The sequence below is a fragment of the Sciurus carolinensis genome, chromosome 13, assembly GCF_902686445.1.
Source record: "Sciurus carolinensis chromosome 13, mSciCar1.2, whole genome shotgun sequence".
Classification (NCBI taxonomy): Eukaryota; Metazoa; Chordata; class Mammalia; order Rodentia; family Sciuridae; genus Sciurus; species Sciurus carolinensis.
The window spans coordinates 25,956,390-25,978,629 of NC_062225.1; the positions used below are offsets into that span (position 1 = coordinate 25,956,390).

General features: G+C 40.3%; 1 pseudogene; it reads left to right on the plus strand.

Moving 5' to 3' along the window:
* Positions 1-5,738: 5,738 nt before the first annotated feature.
* On the plus strand, positions 5,739-12,841 carry LOC124962961 (uncharacterized protein C2orf78-like; annotated as a pseudogene).
* Positions 12,842-22,240: the final 9,399 nt, after the last annotated feature.

Consider the following 22,240-nt stretch of genomic DNA (forward strand, 5'->3'; position numbering starts at 1 on the left):
ATCATTTTCTTCCCTTGTTTTTTTATGTTGTTCATGTATCTTCCCCTCTAGCAGTGCAGAATTGGGGTATTGCAGATTTCCCCTTATAGGCTTATAGTAGCCCTATAGGTTTCCAAAATCCTTTCTTTAAGGGGAGATCAATATTAGCAGTGCCCAATTCAGACACTATGCAACCTAGACCAAGTAGCCCCTTTGAGGACAATAACAAAATTGTCATAATAAACAGAATGAGTTCAAATATTATCTTCAGTAAAACAAACAGATTTGCAATAAGGACTGCAGTTTCAAATGGAGGACAAAGAGGATGCAGAGGGATGTAGAATGTGGCTGTTAATGGGATAAGAAAAGATTATACAGAAGTTCTAGATAATAGAAAGTGTGAGAGTGTAATCAAAAGAAATCGGATGTTAGCATGCAAAAAAGGGAGAAAGAGACTCTAAGGGAACAGGTAAACAAAAGGAAAAGAGAGCAAGAAAAGTAAAGAAATAAAAACTTAAAATTTTTCAATAAGGAGAAAAAAGAAAATCTACAGTATAACAGTCATATAGTAATGACACCTCCCAGTCTTTAGTAGCCTGATGCATGAGAGGTACCTGATAATGAGCTTCAAGCCTCCAGCAGGCGTCACAGTATAGGATTTGCCCCACCCAAGGATCGGAGTTACGTCTTCCAGGATTATCCAAGATGGCCTCTCTGGCTTCGAAATGTGTTGGCAAATGGGGAGCTGCAGCTCAGGGTGTGGACATGGTCAGCTGGAGGTCCTGAAGGTGGGGTGCAGTTGGTCAGGCAGGGGTCCTGGAGGTTCGGTGTGTTTGGTGGTTGTGGGATCCTGGAGGCCGGGTGCAATCAGTTGGTCTGGGTCCCACTGATAGGGCATAGTCAGTTGGTCTGGGGGTCTTGGTGGCAGTGAGCAGTCAGTTGATGTGAGGGCCCCAGAGGAAGGGAGTGATCGGTTGGGCTGAGGGATCCTGGAGACCGGACTCAATCAGTCCGGCCAGGTGTCCTACGGGGCCTGGTGTTGTCTCAGAATAGCAGTAGCCACATGTAATGAAACCTGCAGTTACTGTAACAGTGAACTCCAGGCAACAGCAGGCAGCTGATACTCCACTGGTGGTTAGTGATCAGTTTGCTGACTGTTGTCAGACCATCAGGAGGTGAACCTCGTGCATTTGGTGATGGATAGGTGTAAGGCAGGTGATGGACAGGCCAGAGGCAGGCAAATGGCGGATGATAGGCGCCTGACAGTGAGCAATCTGCACTCAAAAAAGGCATCGATATGCTGGCAGACTGCAGGTGATCACAGCAGACAAATGGGGTAAACACCAGGGAATTGATAAGCAGCAAAAACTGCCTCACCAAGAAACAGATATCCTCTGCTTGAAACCGGAGTTACAGAGCGACAAGGAACGCAGCCTCCCTCTAGTCCACCATCTTGGATCTGCTTGTTTCTAATTTTAAAAGCACCTTACATGCGCTGTTGTTAATCTTCACAACAATTTTTATTTGCAAACTATAATTAGGCACATTCAATGTTGACAGTAAATTATAAAATACTCTTTTGGAACATAGGAAAACATATCTGATAGGTATCTGATGGCTAGAAGGCATAAATGACCCATCTGTTTATAAACATGACAAAATACAAAATGTGACATAAATTTCTCCGAAACTAGAATAGCTATGTTGGTCTTGGACTTTAAGTTTTCAAAAATACACAACTAGGGCAAGAACAAACTCAGTTATAGTTGCCAGGAGAAAATCCAGACTTAGACAGAATAGAGTTTCCAGAAAAGTATGGGAAGTGTCAAAGAGTAGTCCTTTGAATGATTCCAATAAGAGGTAAAAGAATGTCTTCACAAATCTGTAGTGCACAGGAATGGAAGATAGAGACAGGAGTAAGGAATATTACTGGTAACAGTAAGTCTTGGCACTAAAAATGTGACAGTATCTGGTAGGGCCTAGGTATCATATAGAGACTTGAAGGTTTCCAGTCTTTAATAAAACCAAAAAGAGAATATGGAGAGAACATGGAAGGATGTCAGGGATAGATGATATGGGTATGTCACAGCAAGAAGAGTCCCAGTTATTCTGACCAGTATTAATTGCTGGGATTGGGTTGTACCTGGGACAATACCTTTAATATAAAATCTGAGGGTTTAGGTCAGGGGAGGACTTGATGCTAAGTTCCACAGTGTTGGACGAAAGCTCTTTAGGTACCTCCTTCCACATTTAAGACTTGTTTTAGAGGCTAAGTTGATGCTGAGACTTCAAGCTAGAATTGAGTGGATGGAATTATGAAGAATAAATAGTTATCAAGCCTGGGGACCAGGAGAGGCAAACAGATTTGCCTAATTATAACTGGATATTGAACCTGAATATTTTAGTATATAAATACTATGTTTCTATCAAAAATTATCTTACTACATACTATGAATTTTGATCTGGTTGTCCCTAAAGGCCCACGTGGTATAGGCTTCCCTCCAGCTTGGACCTATTGGGAATTGGTGGAACCTTTAAGAGGTGGGGCCTAAACGGAGCACAGTGTTGTATGTGTATAATCCCAATTATTTGGGAGGCTGAGGCAGAATGATCTCAAGTTTGAGGCAAACCTGAGCACCTCAGTGAGACCCAGTTACAAATTAAGATTTTACAGGAGGGGCTGGTGATAGCTCAGAGTTCTGTTGGGTTCACTAAGTAGTAATGGAATAAGAGGGTGGGGGGCCTAGAAGATCTTGTGGTCATTAAGGTCATGGGCTTGGAGGCAAGAATTGAGCACAAAACCTCCTCCTCTCCTCTTTCCTCTCTCTCTCTTTCTCATCCAGGTCATGAGGTAAGCAGCTTGTTCCACTATGCACTTTGTCCACGATGTTCTACCTTGCCACAGCCCAACAGCACCAGGGTCAAGTGACTATGGCCTAAAATCTCTAAAATAAACATTTTCTCTTTATCAGGTGATTATCTCAAGTGTTAGTTACAGTTACAGAAACCCAACTAATATACCACATTCCTCACAATCTAACACCTACCACCTTAACCTGTAGTAGCTATGGATTTACATCATTGCTATGAGAACATAGGGAATGATATCACTTGCCTATGTGCTTCTCGTTAGGCCTACAGTACATACCCGTATTATAGAAGTAAGTTATCCGAGACATGAAAGGGAGATAAACAGGGGAACAAAAGCCTTGAAGAAGTTTACATAGTCCAAGCTATGTATTTACATTGCTAATCCTTCCACGATTTCTTCTCAGGAAAGCATTATCCCATGCAGAACTACCAAAAATATCATGTAACACAATATGCACTGGAAGACATGGGAGAAATAGACCTATAAATGAAATATTTATCTTCATATATGATCCATTTATACTATATATGAGCTTGTCTTCCTGGGCGCCCTTGACCTGTTGAATCACAAACTATATACTCACTCACCCTGGGAAGTCCCTAGTCAGATCAGTCCAGGCATTCTTAAAATCTTACCACCAATGAAAATAATTAAATCTATAGATTTATTCCCCCAAACCAGCTCAGTTCATATATATATGAAAATTATATATAAATATTTTATATATTATATATAAACTAGCAAATATACCCTGATTTGCTTTATTGCATTTACAATTGAAGTTATTGAAACAGATACTCTCTACAGGATCAAAAGCAAAAGCAATCTAGATCAATTTGGGATGAACACAAATACACCTGATCCTTGGGTGTACGGTATAACTTACCACAATGCTTTTTCCACATTCCATTCTTGAATTTTCTCTGTAAATCCATTATGTCAAGTTAATGAAGCTTCAACATAAAGAATCACCAAGAGAAAAACTTGTGATACATCTAACAATATTGGATTCCTCTAAAATATGACAAAGCGAGTTAAAATTCCAGAGCCTTTAAGAACTGTCCACAGTTCACAAACATTAATACAGAACAAAATTGAGATGATAAGACATAATACAAAATAAGTAAAATATATGGAAGATTTGTATCTTCATTGTACAGAATTCATGGCAGTTTCTGAACTTTCTAGCTAGCTACATCATATATATATATGGACACACACACATATATATATATATGGACACACACAGATACATATATATATGCATGTATTGACCCAGGCCCAGTGTCACATGCCTGAATCCCAGCAACTCAGGAAGCTGAGGTAGGAGGATCATAAGTTCAAGAGCAGCCTCAGAAACATAGGAAGGTCTTAAGCAAATTAGTGAGAACCTGCCTCAAAATAAAATATAAAAGTATAAAAGAGCTTGGAAATGACACAATGGTAAAGTTTTCCTGGATTTAATTCCCAAGATTCTCACCCAAAAAATAGAATTGTCTGTTTTATTAATACAAAATAAAATCAAAGTGTGTTGACTTGTTTCTGACAAAAAAATAAATAAAAAATCCATGTAATCTTTTTTTTACTCTCATGCTCCCTATATTCTGCTAGTGTTCTTTTTAAACTATTCTCCTGGTCTTCCACCCAAGTATGGCAGACAAAGAATTGGGAAGCCCTAGATTTTCTAGTGGCTGTTTGCAAGTGGTGGGGAGATTCAGTAACTGCCACACTGAATTCACTTACATAAGAAGAGAGAAAGAATTTTCAGTGCCTCTCACACATGAAAGAGCCCAAAGGCAGGATGTCTATGTGACCCAAGCAGCTGTCCAAGGCAAATCATGGGTGAAAGAAGTATAGCTCAAGTCCAGAACAGGGACAATTTATACTGAACCTCTCTTCCGCTTCTCCAGTGTTTGATTCTGGAAGTGAAAAGAAAGTACTACCCATAAGTACAGGAACACAAAATCAAGACTTGTCCATGAAACAATGTCTACATGAAGAAGAGTGGGAGGAGGAGAACAGAAGAGAGTTACAAGTCCAATATGGCCCATCCCAGCACAGTCCAAAGAAAGTAGAATTCCAGAAACGCTAAAGAAAAACATGAACCTCCTCATTCCCTATAGGATACACTCAAGGAACGTCACCCTACTCTTAAGTTACAAAAAGAACTCTTTAGGACTAAGGTTGTGGCTCAGTGGTAGAGTGCTCACGCACTCTGGCACGTGTAAGGCACTGGATTTTATCCTCAGCACCATATAAAAATGAAAAAAAAAAAATAAAGGTATTGGGTGCATGTACAAAAAAAAAAGAGAATTTTTTAATCCTTTTATTTCATCCTTGGAAGCTGCAGTAAGTTCACTAATCATATCAACTTCTATGGTTCCAGAACAACTAGAATTGCTCTCTTTCTACATCCCCAGGGATATTAAATGTACATTAGTATATAATTATGTGCACACTATTACCTATTATAATGTGAAATATAATATATAACATATAACATATAAATAATGTTATTGAACATTAATAAGAAACACTGAGATGATCTCCCTAACACAAGCACCTGGAAAAGTCGGCCATTTAGGTTCAATTATAAGTCTCCTGTCACTTTCTCTACCCAATCAACTCTCTGATCAGTTTCTCCACCCAATCCCACCTTCTGATTGGGAATCTGACCTCCCTATTGGCTACCTCATACCTTTAAACTGCCTTTTTGGTGACATCATTCTCCCACCAAACCTACTGCCACCTGGTAGAATCTTAGGGTTTCCATGGAGTTGTAAAAAAATTTGAATCATCGCAAATGATCAGTGACCAGTAACTAGTCATCGGTGACCAGTGACCAGTGGCCAGTGGCCAGTGACCAGTGAACTCCATACTGGGAAACATGCATTCTCTAGCCTCAGTCACCCAGACATCTTCTGGGGTGGTCTCCTCATCCTTTGTATCTGCAATTGATGTCACCTCTTCTCTGACAATGTCAGGTAAGGAAAGAAACTTTTTAAAGTTTTTCATTAGACTTTTTGCTGCCTCAATGTACTAGTGGAGTCAAATTAGCATAAAATAATAGGAATAAGGATGGAAGTTGAAATATGGAGACCTCATTTGAGTTTTCAATTGACGCGTATTAGGTATGGGATGGATGATCGTTTACTCTCTCACAAAATCTGTTTCCTCATCTGAACTAGGAGAATAACAGACTGAATGTGCACTGGTCCCTTTTTTTTCTAATATTGAGTCTTAAGGGGCATTTTTATAGAGAATGAAATCGGATTTGGGGAATACCTTTGTTTCAACAGAAAAAGAGAAGTTTGAGGCACATTCGAAAACTCACACTGTATACCTAGAGGTTTCATTTGGAACAGTGTAACTCCGCCAATATTTCCACTTCAGTATTTCAAATTTAGTGCTATTCAAAAAGGGACATTCACATATTTTGGAGTTTTCTGTTTAAACTATGGGAAAAGAGAACTAGGGAGAGGGGAGGGAAAGGACAGGACTGTAAGGAAGCAGATATTCCAGGGGAAGTACGTTTGGGACTATTGAAGCACAGGGCAACAGGAACTTGGTGGGGGTGAGAAAATATCAAAATAAGAGAGAAAAAATGTGACAATAAAAGGGATAAAGAGCATGGAGATGTTCTCAGAAAAGAGGATGTTTGGAATGGAACGTGCAAGAGAAACAAAGGTTTCAAATCAATGGAGAGCATAGGTGGTAATCTTCCCAGCACAGGACAATTGAGGCTGGTTGAGAGAATGTGTAGATTAAGGAACAAGCAAGGAAACTGAGACTAGAACTAGGATATTACGAGGGAAGCAGTATCTCAGAAAAGTCACCTTTGGTTGTTTGGGGTTTTTCTATGGCCCCTTTGAACACAGATAACCTAAACAGGTAGAACATAAATATTTTTTAAGTGTTTCAGAATGAATCTTCCTGTAAACATACTAAGGAAAGGGATTAGAGGCAGAATTGGGGATACAGCATTTTCCATATCCTATTTTACTCTGCTTTTTAAACTACATGGATTTTTTAAAAAATTATGTACCCTAACCTGCATCAGTAGGACGCATTTCTTTGTGGGACATGTAGTTTTCAAGCAGAAGCTGTTTTTCATCTTTACAATAGTTTTCTTTCTTCAATGGAGTATATACAAGTATGCATTAGCATGTTTTAAACCTAAGAAACAAAAGAAAGAGCTATGTAAGAATATAAAGTCAAGCTCCACATCTCAAATTCCACTTGTATGTAAAATAATATATCAATTATTTTGTTTTTTTCTACATTTCAAATAATTATTTAGGGCTGGGTTATAGGTCAGTTGTAGAGTGCAATGCCTAGTATGTGCAAACCCCTGGGTTCAAATTCCTGTTACAGTAAACATAAAAAAAAATTGTTTTAATTGTATTATTGTTTTCTAGTGGTGACACTTCTTTTTTTTTGGGGGGGGATAATATTTTTTTTTTATTGTAAACAAATGGGATACATGTTTTTTCTCTGTACATGGTGTAAAGGCATACCATTTGTGTAATCATAAATTTACATAGGGTAATGTTGTTTGATTCATTCTGCCATTTTTTCCCTTCCCCCCCTCCCCTCCCACCCTTCCCCTCCATCTATACAGTCCTTCCTTCCTCCATTCCTGCCCCCCTCCCTAAACCCAACTCCAACCCCAACACTAACCCTTCCCACCCCCCATTATGTGTCATCATTCACTTATTAGCGATATCATTCTTCCTTTGGTTTTTTGAGATTGGCTTATCTCACTTAGCATGATATTCTCCAGTTTCCTCCATTTGCCTGCAAATGCCATAATTTTATCGTTCTTTATGGCTGAGTAATATTCCATTGTATATATATGCCACAGTTTCTTTATCCATTCATCAATTGAAGGACATCTAGGTTGGTTCCACAATCTGGCTATTGTGAACTGAGCAGCTATGAACATTGATGTGGCTGTATCTCTGTAATATGCTGATTTGAAGTCCTTTGGGTATAGGCCAAGGAGTGGGATAGCTGGGTCAAATGGTGGTTCCATTCCAAGTTTTCTAAGGAATCTCCACACTGCTTTCCAGAGTGGCTGCACTAATTTGCAGCCCCACCAACAATGTAAGAGTGTACCTTTCTCCCCACATCCTCGCCAACACCTGTTGTTGCTTGTATTCTTGATAATTGCCATTCTAATTGGGGTGAGATGGAATCTTAGGGTGGTTTTGATTTGCATTTCTCTTATTACTAGAGATGTTGAACATTTTTCCATATGTTTGTTGATTGCTTGTATATCTTCTTCTGTGAAGTGTAGTGGTGACACTTCTTTCAGAATTTAGGGACAACATCGTTCTGTTAAACATAATATTTATGTTTTGACGATAAATTTATTTTTCAGTACACTTTCAAAGCATGTTTTCTACATTTTTATGACTGAAGTTCTTATCAGAAAATGTTTTTATATTAATTGAAAAATCTAACTAGTGGGATTTTAATATCTTTTACTTGTGGATAATATTTACAAGAAAATGAACAAGCACAGAGATGAAATTACTTTACACTTCTTGTTTTGTTCTCTACTTTGTCCACAATTTCAGTCCTTCATTCCTTCCTTCCTACCTTTATTTTTCCTTCTCATGCTAGGGGACTGAACCCAGGGTCTCATACATGCAAGGCAAGCACTCTTCCCCAAGCTATATCCCCAGCACATTTTGTTTTCTCTCTGAGACAGGCTCTCGCTAAATTGCACAGACTGGCTTTGAATTCCTGGGCTCCAGCAATTCCAATGCCTCAGTCTCCCAAGTACTAGCACCACAGGCCCACCCCACCATGCCCAGATTCATAGTGCTCTTTTGCTTCAGTTTTCTCTTGCATGTGGCAGGGAAGAGGAGTGTTAGTTGGGTTGTTATTTGCAGTACCAGGGATTGAACTTAGAGACACTTTACCACTGAGTTACATCCCAAGCCCTTTTTAAGTTTATTTTAATAAAGACTCTCCCTAAATTGCCAAGGCCATCCTCTAGCTTGTGACCCTCCTGCGCCAGCCTCCTGAGAAACTGAGATTACAGGTGTGTGCCACTGAACCTGACTTCATAACCTGGTGCTGATATTGAACAAGTCAATAATATTTCTCTGATCCCTGATTTACTCACTTGCAAACTGATAACATCAGATGTTCTCTAACTTCTCAAATGCTTCAGTTCTAGGGCATACTCATGGGCCAATATTAGGGTAGGATCAAGGAAAGCTAAGTCAGGGAGAAGGATGCTTGTTGGGAACAATGTGTGACCCAGACCACTTTGGTCTTCTGTGCCCAATTGGAGAGAAACAGTTCATCAGAAGAGTACCAAACTGCTCCAACACTTACTACCATGATAAAAGGTTTGATTTGGGGGATCTCAATGATTGGTCTTAGAGGCTTTGTGACTGCCACAACCTTAAGATAATACCATTTGTCAAGTATAGTAATATCTCCACTCATCAGTTGTTTTTTTTAATTATCCTCTTGCTTCCTACAGAAAATATCCAGAATTCTTCTATACTTGGAACTGCAAATTCTCTGCCTCTCTCTTTTCCTGTGGTGAGCAATGCAGCTTCCCTAACAGGAAGTGCATGTAACTTCTCCAGAGTCTCTGCTCCAGCTGTCAGTTCAGCATGGCTACTGCCTTCAAACTCAGGCACCTCCTTCCAGCCACTCATGGGAAGTGCCTGCCTTTATCAACATTCTAGCACAGCCATGTTGTCTGGGGTTACTAGCCAGCACCAGATCCCCCTGGCACCTGCCTCCTATCCAAGTATTTTTGAGTGGGATAATATGGGAGGTTCTGAAAAGAAGTCATCTTCACTGGGGGACTTCACTCTGACTGTCACTAACCAGGACACAGCAGCTCCTTCCATGTCAATGACAGTCCAACGTGATACACCTTCAGATGCCAATGTCATAGTCCCTGAGTATCCAACACTCTCGGCCAGGCTTGTCCAGAGGACACCATCTCAGATTCCAAATCAGGCACGTACCCTGTCACTTCCCTACCAAGCAGAGAGCCAGGTCAACTACCATGATCAAAACACAGTGGGGCCTCTGCTCTCTGGAGATCTTGGCCCCTACCTGCAATCCTATGGCTCTGTGTCATATGCAGGAAGTAGGGCCACTGCCCCTCAACCAGAAATGGTGATGGTGCTGAAGGAGGTCCAGCCTACAAATGTCCTACCATCAGTCTGTACACCTGGCAACTACTACTCTGTGTCCACTCAACCTATCACAGGAACAAGTTTTCAAGGTGAGTACAAACAGCAACTAGGAGAAGCAATAAGATCAACAATCAAATGGAGGATCAAATAGGCAGCTGGGTGCTGTGGGTCTACAGATCCATAGAATTTAAATCCTGAGATTTTAACCCCTATTCTTATTCAACAGTTTGCATTTTCAGACTCTTCAAGAAGAAAATGCAGGACACTAAAATGTTCATTCACAATGCATTTAAGAGTCCAACAGGAGCACAATGAAGGTGGTTAAGTTTCACTGTCTTGGTAGATCAGTCCCACTAAACCAACACATGATGAATATATTTCCCAATCTTGTTTTGGTCTCTTAGAAGAATACTTCAAAACTGACCATGGTAGTGACAGTTTAATTTCCCTTAATTTATCCCAGCATTTAAACTTTGTACTAAGAGATCCTTCCAAAGCAGGTTTCTCAAAATCTGTCCTTTCCCATATATTTTATGAATAAGAGCTCCAGTCTCTCCTAGTTCTTGGTGTTAAGTGTTCATATATTCTTGGGAGAGTGGAGAAAATTCAGAAGATGCTACATAAGAATGATAGGCTTTATAAAATTTTTTGAGGGTTTCCCACATAAAAGGCAAGTGTGCTACCAAAGAGCTATGCTGCCATAATAATGTTGCCAGTGCAAATCTACGATAACAAGTGATCACCTGTAACTGAGGGGGTCAGCACTCAACTCCTAACAGAGACCTCTCCATGGTCCTTTGGAAGAGCTACTAGAAATGCCTTCTCCACAGTTGGCAAGTTCCCTGACTATTGTGTTGCTGGGTAGGGAGAGCATCCTACTTACCATCCTCCTTGATTCCTTTGCAGTGATGGAAACTTCCCTAGGGATGGAGGCTTCCGTGGGATTGCAACCTCCAAGTCAGACATTTTGTCTGCCATAACCTCCAGAATTCCCCAACTCCTGCAGTAGCAGAAGTATCCAAAACCTCCAAATACTGGAGAGTAACCCACCAACTGAACTTGAGGACATTTCAATAATAACTCCAGACCAGAGCTCTACTAATTTCTTGGCATTGCCTCCAACTCAAAGCCAGGAAGAAACAGGCAGTAACAGTTTGGATGAGGATAAAGCCATGTGTTCAAACCCTCTGGATGCCTACATGTCTGCAGTAGAAAACCAGGATCCTCCACTACTCCCTTTAGAAATCTCTGATAGCCATGAGCTCCTGGCCTCCATTGGTCCTCTGGACCAAGAGGAGATGCCTCATTCTGAACATATCAATCTGGGAAAGAGTAGCCTGAGTCTTGAGGACCAAGGCACACTTGAAAATGAGATTGAATGTAGCAGTGATTTTGCAGACCTCACTGCACTGGTGGGGGATATTCACCTTCCTGAAATTTTCCATTTCTTCAAAGACCTTGACCAACCTGGAAGTCCTCAAATCATAAAAACAGAGACATCATGGTGAATTAGGAGCAAATAAACTCAAGTGACATAAAGGGTCCTACTGACTCAGTTAGGAAGAACAAACATAAAGCCTTGGAGCCTCCTGATGGGACTCCTAAGGCCAAAATGCAGCCAAAGCACCCACAGTGCACATTAGAGGGAGAAGTTGCTTGCAGTGATGCCAACAGTCTCAGGGAACCTGTGAACGCAGCCAAGCATTCTAATAGCAAAACTCAAAATGCCGCACCCAGCAGGAACAGCAAAGCTAAGCGTCATGGGCAGGAAAAGTGCAAAAGGAGCAGAGAAAACAACTCCAAGAAAACAGAAGACAGTAAGCAGGCAAGGGAGCAAGGTCAAGGCAGAAGAGAAGCCAATGGTTCCTAAGGCAAAGCGCAAGAGAAATCAACCTGAGCTTAGCCAAGAGACCTTTAAAAAGCCTCGAAGTTATCTAGGCATGCACATGCTGGAGTCGGTGCAGGTTTTTCATGCACTGGGAAGAAGAACGATAGGAAAACTGGGCTCTCTTCCTCCTGGGCCCTGGGAAACTCAAGCAGTAACAAAGATCCCCGTCCTTGTCCAGATAGGGAACCCTGGTTCCAGGATAAAGGTCCTGAGAAAACTCAAGTCAGAGCCCAGAAACCAGATATCAGTGCTGACAAAGAGTGTCCATCTCCATCCCAGCATGAGCTTCCACCTCCTGGGAAGGTTAAATTGGTGCCTCTGCCTTTTCTGTCCCCAGAGAAACCTCAACCTCGACCTGTATATCGCAGGCCACAGTCTCTGGCCTCACGTAGACCCACTGTGGCTTACCCTGCCCAGCCTACTTCTACCAGCTCAGCTCAACCCAGGGCAGTCAACCAATCCCGACCAGCTCCTGCCAACACATCTTTCATGCGTCCTGCCAAGCCAGCTCAGTCAGCTGTATCCCACTCAATCCATTCAGGCTTCACCACATCTACCCAGCCTAGTGTCCCTCAGTCTGCTGCCTCTAGGCCTGCAGCCTACACAACATCATCTTGCACTTCTGTCCAGCGGGGCCCTGTTTCCACCCTTGTGAACAAGCTCCAGTCCCAACCGCCCAAGCCTCAAAACCGATATCTGCTCCAAGACTTTGCCTTACAACCAATTCCATGGAGGAAACCCAATGTTCCTGAGCCAGTAATGTCAACTCCCATCACGGAAGAGCAGAGGCCAGAGCGGGAAGCCATGAAGAAGAAGGCTCAACAAGAGTGTGAGAATGCTGCCAAATATCCTTTGGGGAGAGTGCAGTTTTTCATTGAGAGGGAAAGAGAGATGGAATTTGCTCACTACTATGGCTATACGATATAAGAGCAGCTAAGACTGATGGTGCTATGTGGCTGTCAGTTAGTTTCCACATATGTATGAATTGATACGAATTTATTTATTCTCATATGATTTCAAATATTATTAAAATTAGATGAAGAAATGTAATATAGTTGATTAATTGGTAAGTAATACAGAGGCCTTTTGGTACCACTAAGGTACCAAATAGTGTTCCACCTAAATACATAGATAGGTACATATTTATGCATTCTGATAGTTTGAGAATACAATAAAATTCAATAAAACAGTGTAATAGAAATGATTAATAGATAAGTAATAAGAGACTTTCTGGTACCATTTGAAAACCATATAGGTTTCCATGTGTATATTTGTAGGTTGATAGGTACAAATTTATTCACTGATATATTTGAAAACAACAATTTTGAATAAAGAAATATAAAAGAATTATTTAATATATAAATAATAAGGAAACCTTCTGAGACCACTGCGGTACCCCATAGTGTTCCACTCAATGTAGATATAAGTAGGTATGCATTCTTTCATATTTTCAAAACTTATTAATATTGAATAAAGAAATGTAATAGATTTGGTTAATAGGTAATAAAGAGACCTTTTGTTACCATTTGGTTAGCAAATGTTTTTCCAACCATATAGAGATAAAATTTTATTCATTCTGATATTTTTCTAACAATAACATTGAATAAAGAAATGTAATAGAATTGATTAATAGGTATGTAATGAAAGAACTTTGAGTTTTAAGTCGCTGGTAACTGAGGTTTCTTTGGTAGAGGTGGGGATCACATCTGAGTGAGAAGATAGGAACTGAACCTGGACAGGGATAACGGGTAAAGGACAGGATAGAAGAAGGAATACGATCCATTTCTAGCAAGGGAAAAAGAAGATTCTGGAGAGTAAGAAGAATCACGAATGGATAAAATGACTGAAGTAAGACACAAAGTTTGAGGGTAGGGTTAAAACATAAAAGCTGAACCAAATTGAAAATGGCAGAAGAAGGTTTCAGGTTGACAAGAAGAAATGCAAAAAACCCGCATGGAGAATGGCCTAGGTCTTATGACCTACCAGAAAGGCATTCTAGAAAATAAGATTCAGGGCACATCTTCCAGCATGTTTGGGTCACCTAAATCATAGCTGGGGAAGGTGAATACAAAATATGGGGGAATCTGCCAGGGGTGAGGCAAGGGTTCACAGTTTTTTGAGGACAGCTGATAACCTGGGACCAAGCCAAGGGAACTGCAGCAGTAGGAGGCCCCCCCAGAACATGGCCTGGAATAAATCACCATTTACTCAACACCCATGCACCAGGGCAGCAGAGCTGCACTACTTTAATTAGCCTTCAAACACACAAGGCCAGTATCACTGAGCCACTTTACTAATGATCTAGTGCTGTAGGATCAAATTGTATGCAGAGAAACAAGGCGTCAATCTGAGGCCTATGGCCTCAAGTCCTCCGTGATCCCAAGTGCCCTCTGGCAGCCAGCCTGGCTTTCAGAGCACAGCATCCGGAAATTACCGGTAGCTGAGATCACACCTCAAAACAAGGATAGATAAACTGTCAGCTCCTCCACCGATTGCGGCACGTGCAGCCTTCAGGAACCATTGCCATCAACCCATGTTCACAAGAAACAGTTCTAGGCGTCCAAATCCACCCTATGCGAGCAGACAGTGCTCATGTGCAGATTGGGGTGGGTGCCGCGGGGGACACTGGCCAAGTGCCGCTGGACCTGGAAGCTCAATTTGTGCAGTCTCTTCTCGAGGCCAGAGTGCTGGAGCGACCCTGCCCCGTTAGAGGCTGAGGGACAGTAGGGAAGGATAGGAAAGGAATGCAGTGGCGCAAGATGATGGAGGCAGCGCATCATCACCATGCAAAGATTACTAATTTACATTTTAAAATTATTTCTGGAGATAAAATTCACATAACATAAAATTCACATAACATAAAATTCATCATTAAAATGTGTGCAGTTCAGTGGCATTAGTAATTTTTCGAGGTTGTGCACACATCCGCACTGATACATAATATTTTCATTATCCCAAAAAGAGATCCTGCCTCTTGTTAGAGGTCATTCCCATTCCCTCCTCACCCTGGTCCCAGGCAGTCATCAATCTCTCTGGTTTTGCCTTTTCAGGACATTGCATATTAAAGGAATCATACAATATGTGACTTTTATGTTAGGCTTCTTTCACTTAGAAGACCGTTTTCAAGGATTATCCCTGCTGTAAAGTCCAAGTCTTCATCCCTTTTGACATTGCCTAATATCATAATACCACTTTTGTTTATCCACACTTCACTGGTGGACTTTGTGTTGTTTTCACAATAATTTACTTTTATTGCCAATTGTTGGTTCAAACTTATCCGTCTTCTTCACAGATAAGGAGATAATGTCAATAATTTGCTCTAGATTAAGAGCTATCCACCAACTGGGAATCTGGAATTTGAACTGTGGCATTCAGTCTTTGGAAGTAATGTTCACATGATAGAACAATGAGAAAGATTCAGGAAGAGCACTCAATGGAAATTCACCCATTATCTCAAATTTTCCAGCCACCATCTTTCCCACTCTGGAGGAGGAGATATCTGCTTTTGCCACTTTTGGGATCTTTCCAGAGAAATTATTTACTTAACCCTAAAATGTATCTATCACAATTAATCCAATGATCTGCCCCACTGATTTGAAATGTCACATTTATAGCATACTAAATTCCTATGTGTTTTTGCATTATTCTCTTTAGAATGTGCCTAGCTTTTTTGTCCTTTATATTTACCATTTGTCTGGAATAATTTTTGATGTTTTAAAAAATTTTCTGTTCTTTTAGGCATTATCTATTATGTTCATTGACTCTATGTTCCCTTTAGTTTAGTCTCCATATGAGTTCTAGTATCTCATCTAATCCCCATTTATGTTGCTCTTTTTTTATTGTGGAACAAAATATGTAATATAAAACTTGCCATTTCAACCACGTTTAAGTGGATAACTCCTTAGCATTAAGCAGATTCACAGTGTTATTCAAGCATTATCCACAATCCATCTCCAAATCTTCTCACCATCCCAAACAGAAACTCTGCATCCACTGATGAGAATTCCCCATTCCCCTCTCAAGTATGTTCTCTCATACTTTGCATTGCTTTTCCTAATGCCTTTTAGCCAGTTTTGAAGTAGAGGGCTACATCTGATCTGCCTGGTTGGTTCTTTTGTGACTTGTTCTCATTGTCTGAGAGGATGCTACTCTTCCTTTTCTTAAAACACCTTTATATGGGATTTGGTTTCAATCTTTCCTTCTTATACATTTTTATGTGAAATGAGTTTTGTTTGTAAAAGTATGATTGAGGATAAAGATTCTAATGTAATGGAACAACAGCTTCCTCCTCTTCTCCCTCTACCTCTTTCTCTGCTTTTCCCCTCCCCTCTTCCTCCCCTACTCCTCCTGGTCTGCTTCCCCTGGTCTCCTTCTCCTTTTCCTTCTTATTTCTCTTCTTCCTGTAGTATTCAAAAACATGGTGGCTTGCTTTCTAAGAGTTTCTGGCTGGTTTCCACCTGCAGTTTTATCCTCTGTGTCTGTTGTTCCTCCCAGCAATTCCTCTTCCTTGTGGGGCCATATTCTGAAAAGGAGCACTGGCTATTCATTTTTCAAGAGAGAAGGGCTGGATAGTTTCAGCCCTTGAGATTCCATCATAGGACTCTTGTACTTACAGCTGTTCCACACAGAATGTTTTCCAGGACTCCTCAAAGACACCAAGATTTTCAGATGCTCAAGTCTTATGTAAATGAGGTAGTATTTCTATAGAGACTGTATACATCTTCCTGTATGCTTTAAATCATCTCTACTTATCATACGTAATACAACTTAAATGCTCTGTAAATCATTGTTATACTCTATTGATTAGGGAATAAAAACAAAAAAAAATCTGTATAGTTTTAGTACAGATGTGATTTTTCTTATGCATGTTGTTGTCCTGAAGTTGGTTAAATTCGCAGATACAGAACCTATAGATATACAAGACCAATGGTACTCATGTTGTGGTTGGCTAAAACCCCTCTGCTGGCCTGCAGTACTTTCCAGGGAATGTCTGCTGGAGGTGTGAAAGCCTCCAGTCTCCCATTTCCTCTGCTGCAAGTAGGACTGCCAGGCAGCTCTGGTGCCTCCTGCTGGTGGTTTTCCCTATCCTCTAGTTCTGAAGTTCATAGGGAAAACTCTTCTCTATATTTGAGGGAAATAGTACTCCAGGGTTTTGGATTTGTTTGATCTATTTCAATGGCCCCTAGTCCTAATGCATCTAGAACCTATTCATTTCTAACTACATTCCTCCATTTCACATCTAGCATAACCCCTAACGATTTCCTGCCGGTCTCTACCCATGTGAGGGGTCACACACATTTTCTATACAAAGCTGGAGAGATGGTAAATAAGTCAGTGTTTGTGAGCCAGATTGTCTCTGTCTCCACAACTCCACTCTGCAGTTGTAGCATGAAAGTGGCCATGCAGAATAGGTTAACAAATGGACATTAGCTGTGTTCTAATAAAACCTCATTTAGAAAAATCAGTCTGTGCTGATTCACTCATTCTGGCTCTGCCTAATCTGCTATGCCCCCTTTCACTCACTCTACTCCAGACATACTGAGCTCACTTGCTATTCCATGCCTGGAATGCTCTCCTCACCTCCTTCAAGTCTTTTCTCAAATCACGTATTTTCTGTGAGGGTTTCTTTGACTACAGTATTGGAACTACCAATCACCTCTTGGCGTTTCTCCCTCCCGTCCATCTCATTCCCTTCACCAGGGACCACTTCTCCTGTAGTGCTCTGAAATTTTAAATGCACTATGTTGTGTTTGTTATGTTTACTCTCCATCACTCCCTTGCCCATCAGTAAAATGTAACATCCTTGAAGGCAGGAAATTTTCTTGTCTGCATTGTTCACTCCTACGTGCACAATGTCTTAAACAGTATCTGGAACACAAGAGGTAGTCAATACACATGTGTTGAATAGCTGACTAAATCAATTTGTTCAGGGAGTATAAATGTAGTGGCATGCAATTCTTCATCCCTCACTAAAATTATACTGTCATCCCACTCCTAGGCCAGCATATACCCACAGAAATTAAAATCAGCACACTTACGGACATGACCACATCAATGTTTACAGCAGTTCAGTTCACAATGGCTAAGCTATGGAACCTACCTAGGTGCCCTTCCATAGATGAATGGCAAGGAAAATGTGGTGTATATACACACTGGATTATTACTCAGCCACAATGAACAATGAAATTATGGCATTTGCCAGTAAACGGATGAAACTGGAGATTATCACACTATGTGAAATAAGTCAGTCCCCACAAACCAAAGGCCAAATGTTCTCATATGCAGATGATAAAACACAATTTTGGGGATAGGGAAAAAGAGATGTTCATCGGATTAGACAAAGGAGAATAAAGGGAAGGGTGGGGTGGGAATAGGAAAGACAGTACAAGGATTCAGACATACCTTTCCTATGTTTGTATACCCAAACATGATGAGTGTAACTCCACATCTTGTACAAAAACAAGAATAGGAATTTATACTTCATGTATGCATAATATATCAAAATACATTCTACTATCATTTACAGGAAAAAGAACAAATAAAAATATTTTTAAAAACTTTTAAGTTAGAAATACAAAATGTGTAGTGTCTGCTTATAAGCCAATTTATAAAATAAATATGTGAACCAAATATAAAATGATAAATTCCCTCATCTGAACTGCTCCAAATAACCCTAAAATTTCTTATCTCATTTAACTCTTTTGTAATTCTCAACCTTGGGATTACACCTTTTACCTAAAACAAAGATTTTGAATTATTAGGAAATAAATTATATAACTCACTGTTCACTAGCCAGAAACAAGGACAAAATATGTCTCAAATTAAACTTATTCTTCATGTACACATTTAATGATTAATTTTAACAAACACACATCTTTAAGATCTTTCCAAGCATGCATAAGAACTTGCTTTGTTAACTTGTCATTTTTCTTGCTGACAGGAAAGACCAGTCTTTCAAGAAACTATAGGTGGCACTCGAAACCACAGATTAATCTCAATATTATGGATTTACTGTAACCTTCTTCTGAAGGGACAACTTCACCAGGTAATTCCTACTCCAAGTGAAAAAGAACATCATTTTCATCCAATAATAACGTACAAGCTTAAACAACTGCAATGCATTTGAGGCATTCCCCTACTTTTGAACTGGTTCATCCCATCTTCTTCTGTCCAAGTATTTACTTTTCAAAATCTATCACTTCAATCATCCCAATGAATTCTCAGCAACCATTTTCCCAGTGTGAACAATTTCTCTTTAATACACATTACATTTCTGCTTTCAGAATCCTTAGCAATGTTCTAGATAGGCTGTTGTAGTGTTGCAATTCATGCAGTTCACCTAGCATCTCCCTGAGTATCTTGTTCATCTTATAAAGTTGTTTGTCCTGATGGCTCTAAACCCTCATCTATGAATAAAAGAAATTTTAAAATAAAATTAAAATAACAGAAATTATTTTTCTTTTTCATTGTAGGTGCACTGGCTAACAGATTCATAGGCATGGTAGCAAATATAGGCATCTAGCTTTTAGGAAATATCCTTCTAGCTTGGACTGCCTCTGGAGAAGACTTGGTCCCTAATCATAATGGATGTTATCTCTTTGTGTACCTTGGATATCACCACAATTGGCTAGCCCATCCATGTAATTGATTTTGGGAACAGTGAGACCTTTATATCAGCATTATGTAAACAACCAGGAATATGTATTGAATATCAACTGGGGTCACATATCAATGTAGGCACTGAGAAGAGAACTGTAAGCAACTCAGAAAATCTCCTGTCTCTCTGGACATCTCATTCCAGTGGGGACTGAAAGATTATAAACAACCCAAATCATATCAAACACTGGTAAAGACATTCAAGAAAGTTGAAAAAAGACCAACTGATAGAGGGTGACTGGGTAGCTCCTTAGAGTGGTTGGACAGAGACGATCTCCTTGAGGAGGTGACATGAATGATCAAATGGAACCAGCCAAGTAAATATACTAGAAAAGCACCTCATGAAGTGTGATCAGCTGTGCAAAGGTATTGAGTAGAACTGCAGATGTTTAGATGATGTGGCTGGAGAATGGAAAGCAAGAAGGAGAGTGAGAGGTGAGGTCAGAGAGGCAACAGTGGCTGAATCACTCTGCAATCCAGCATACGGAGTTTGAATTTTTAATCCCATGCATCATGGGAGGTCATTACAGGTTTTGAAGTTCATGTGTTATAGAATCTGATTTTTGTTTTTCAAAGGATCATTAGTTGCTCTTCTAAGAATGCAGTGTATTGGTAAGGAGTATGACCTTCTGTGTTAGTGAGAGTGCCCCTCTGGGCATGGCACATATCACAGGAGTAAAAAGTAGGCAAGTGATATCTGCCTAGATCTTCCTTGGTTTTGGCTCCCTCAGAATCATCTCTGGCATACTTTTATAACATGCTAATGCCACATATCACGTGAGGGATTTCATGTTGTATGAGACCTTTGATGCTGCCCAGGAATGAGCAGTATGAATGAGCAGTCACACCCCATGTAATGGGGCAGGTTAAGAAAACAACAAAAATATCTGTGTGCCAATTGATAATAATGGGTAAATTCATTGCTCCTAACCTGTTAACAGGTTCCTTGTGCTGATCTTCATAATATGCACAACTTTGAACATGACTAGTGGCCAGAGACTTCTTGGGCCCACATTCAACAGCCTTCCATTGCTCTCCCAGTAACATGGTTTGATCTTCCCCCTTCAATCTAACATAATTCCACTGCCTTCTTGCCTGGTCCCTTGTTGACTACTGGTACCTCCAAATGGTTTTTTTTTTTTTTATTGTAAACAAATGGGATACATGTTGTTTCTCTGTTTGTACATAGAGTAAAGGCATACCATTTGTGTAATCAAAAATTTACATAGGGTGATGTTGGTTGATTCATTCTGTTATTTTTCCCCTTCCCCCCACCCCTCCCATCCCTCTTTTCCCACTATACAGTCCTTCCTTCCCCCATTCTTGCCCCCCTCCCTAACCCTCACTCTAACCCTAAAACTAACCCCTCCCACGCCCCATTATGTATCATCATCCACTTATCAGCGAGATCATTCTTCCTTTGGTTTTTTGAGATTGGCTTATATCACTTAGCATGATATTCTCCAATTTCGTCCATTTGCCTACAAATGCCATAATTTTATCATTCTTTATGGCTGAGTAATATTCCATTGTATATATATGCCACAGTTTCTTTATCCATTCATCAACTGAAGGGCATCTAGGTTGGTTCCACAATCTGGCTATGGTGAATTGAGCAGCAATGAACATTGATGTGGCTGTATCTACGTATGCTGATTTTAAGTCCTTTGGGTATAGGCGAAGGAGTGGGATAGCTGGGTCAAATGGTAGTTCCATTCCAAGTTTTCTAAGGAAACTCCATACTGCCTTCCAGAGTGGTTGCACTAATTTGCAACCCCACCAGCAATGTATGAGTGTACCTTTTTCCCCACATCCTCGCCAACACCTGTTGTTGCTTGTATTCTTGATAATCGCCATTCTGATTGGGGTGAGATGGAATCTTAGGGTGGTTTTGATTTGCATTTCTCTTATTACTAGAGATGTTGAACATTTTTCCATATGTTTGTTGATTGTTTGTAGGTCTTCTTCTGTGAAGTGTCTGTTCATTTCCTTAGACCATTTGTCAACTGGGTTATTTGTAGTCTTGGTGTTGAGTTTTTTGAGTTCTTTACAGATTCTGAAGATTAGTGCTCTATCTGAAGTATGAGTGGCAAAGATTTTCTCCCACTCTGTAGGCTCTCTCTTCACATTGCTGATAGTTTCCTTTGCTGAGAGAAAGCTTTTTAGTTTGAATCTATCCCAGTTATTAATTCTTGCTTTTATTTCTTGTGCTATGGGAGTCCTGTTGAGAAAGTCTGGTCCTAAGCCGACATGTTGAAGATCTGGACCTACTTTTTCTTCTATAAGATGCAGGGTCTCTGGTCTGATTCCGAGGTCCTTAATCCATTTTGAGTTTAGTTTTGTGCACTGTGAGAGATATGGGTTTAGTTTCATTTTGTTGCATATGGATTTCCAATTTTCCCAGCACCATTTGTTGAAGAGGCTATCATTTCTCCATTGCATATTTTTGGCCCCTTTGTCTAGTATGAGGAAATTATATTTATTTGGGTTTGTGTTTTTTTTTTTCAATTATTTGGGATTGTCCTCCTGTAGTGGGTAACACACCCAGGCCCAGATACAAAATAAACTACGGACACTGTGAAACTTAGTGCCTGGGAAAGGGAGAGAGTTCTCCTCCCCTTTCCCCTGCCAGTTGGTTTTCAGGGAACCTAATTATCTCCATTCTCTTTT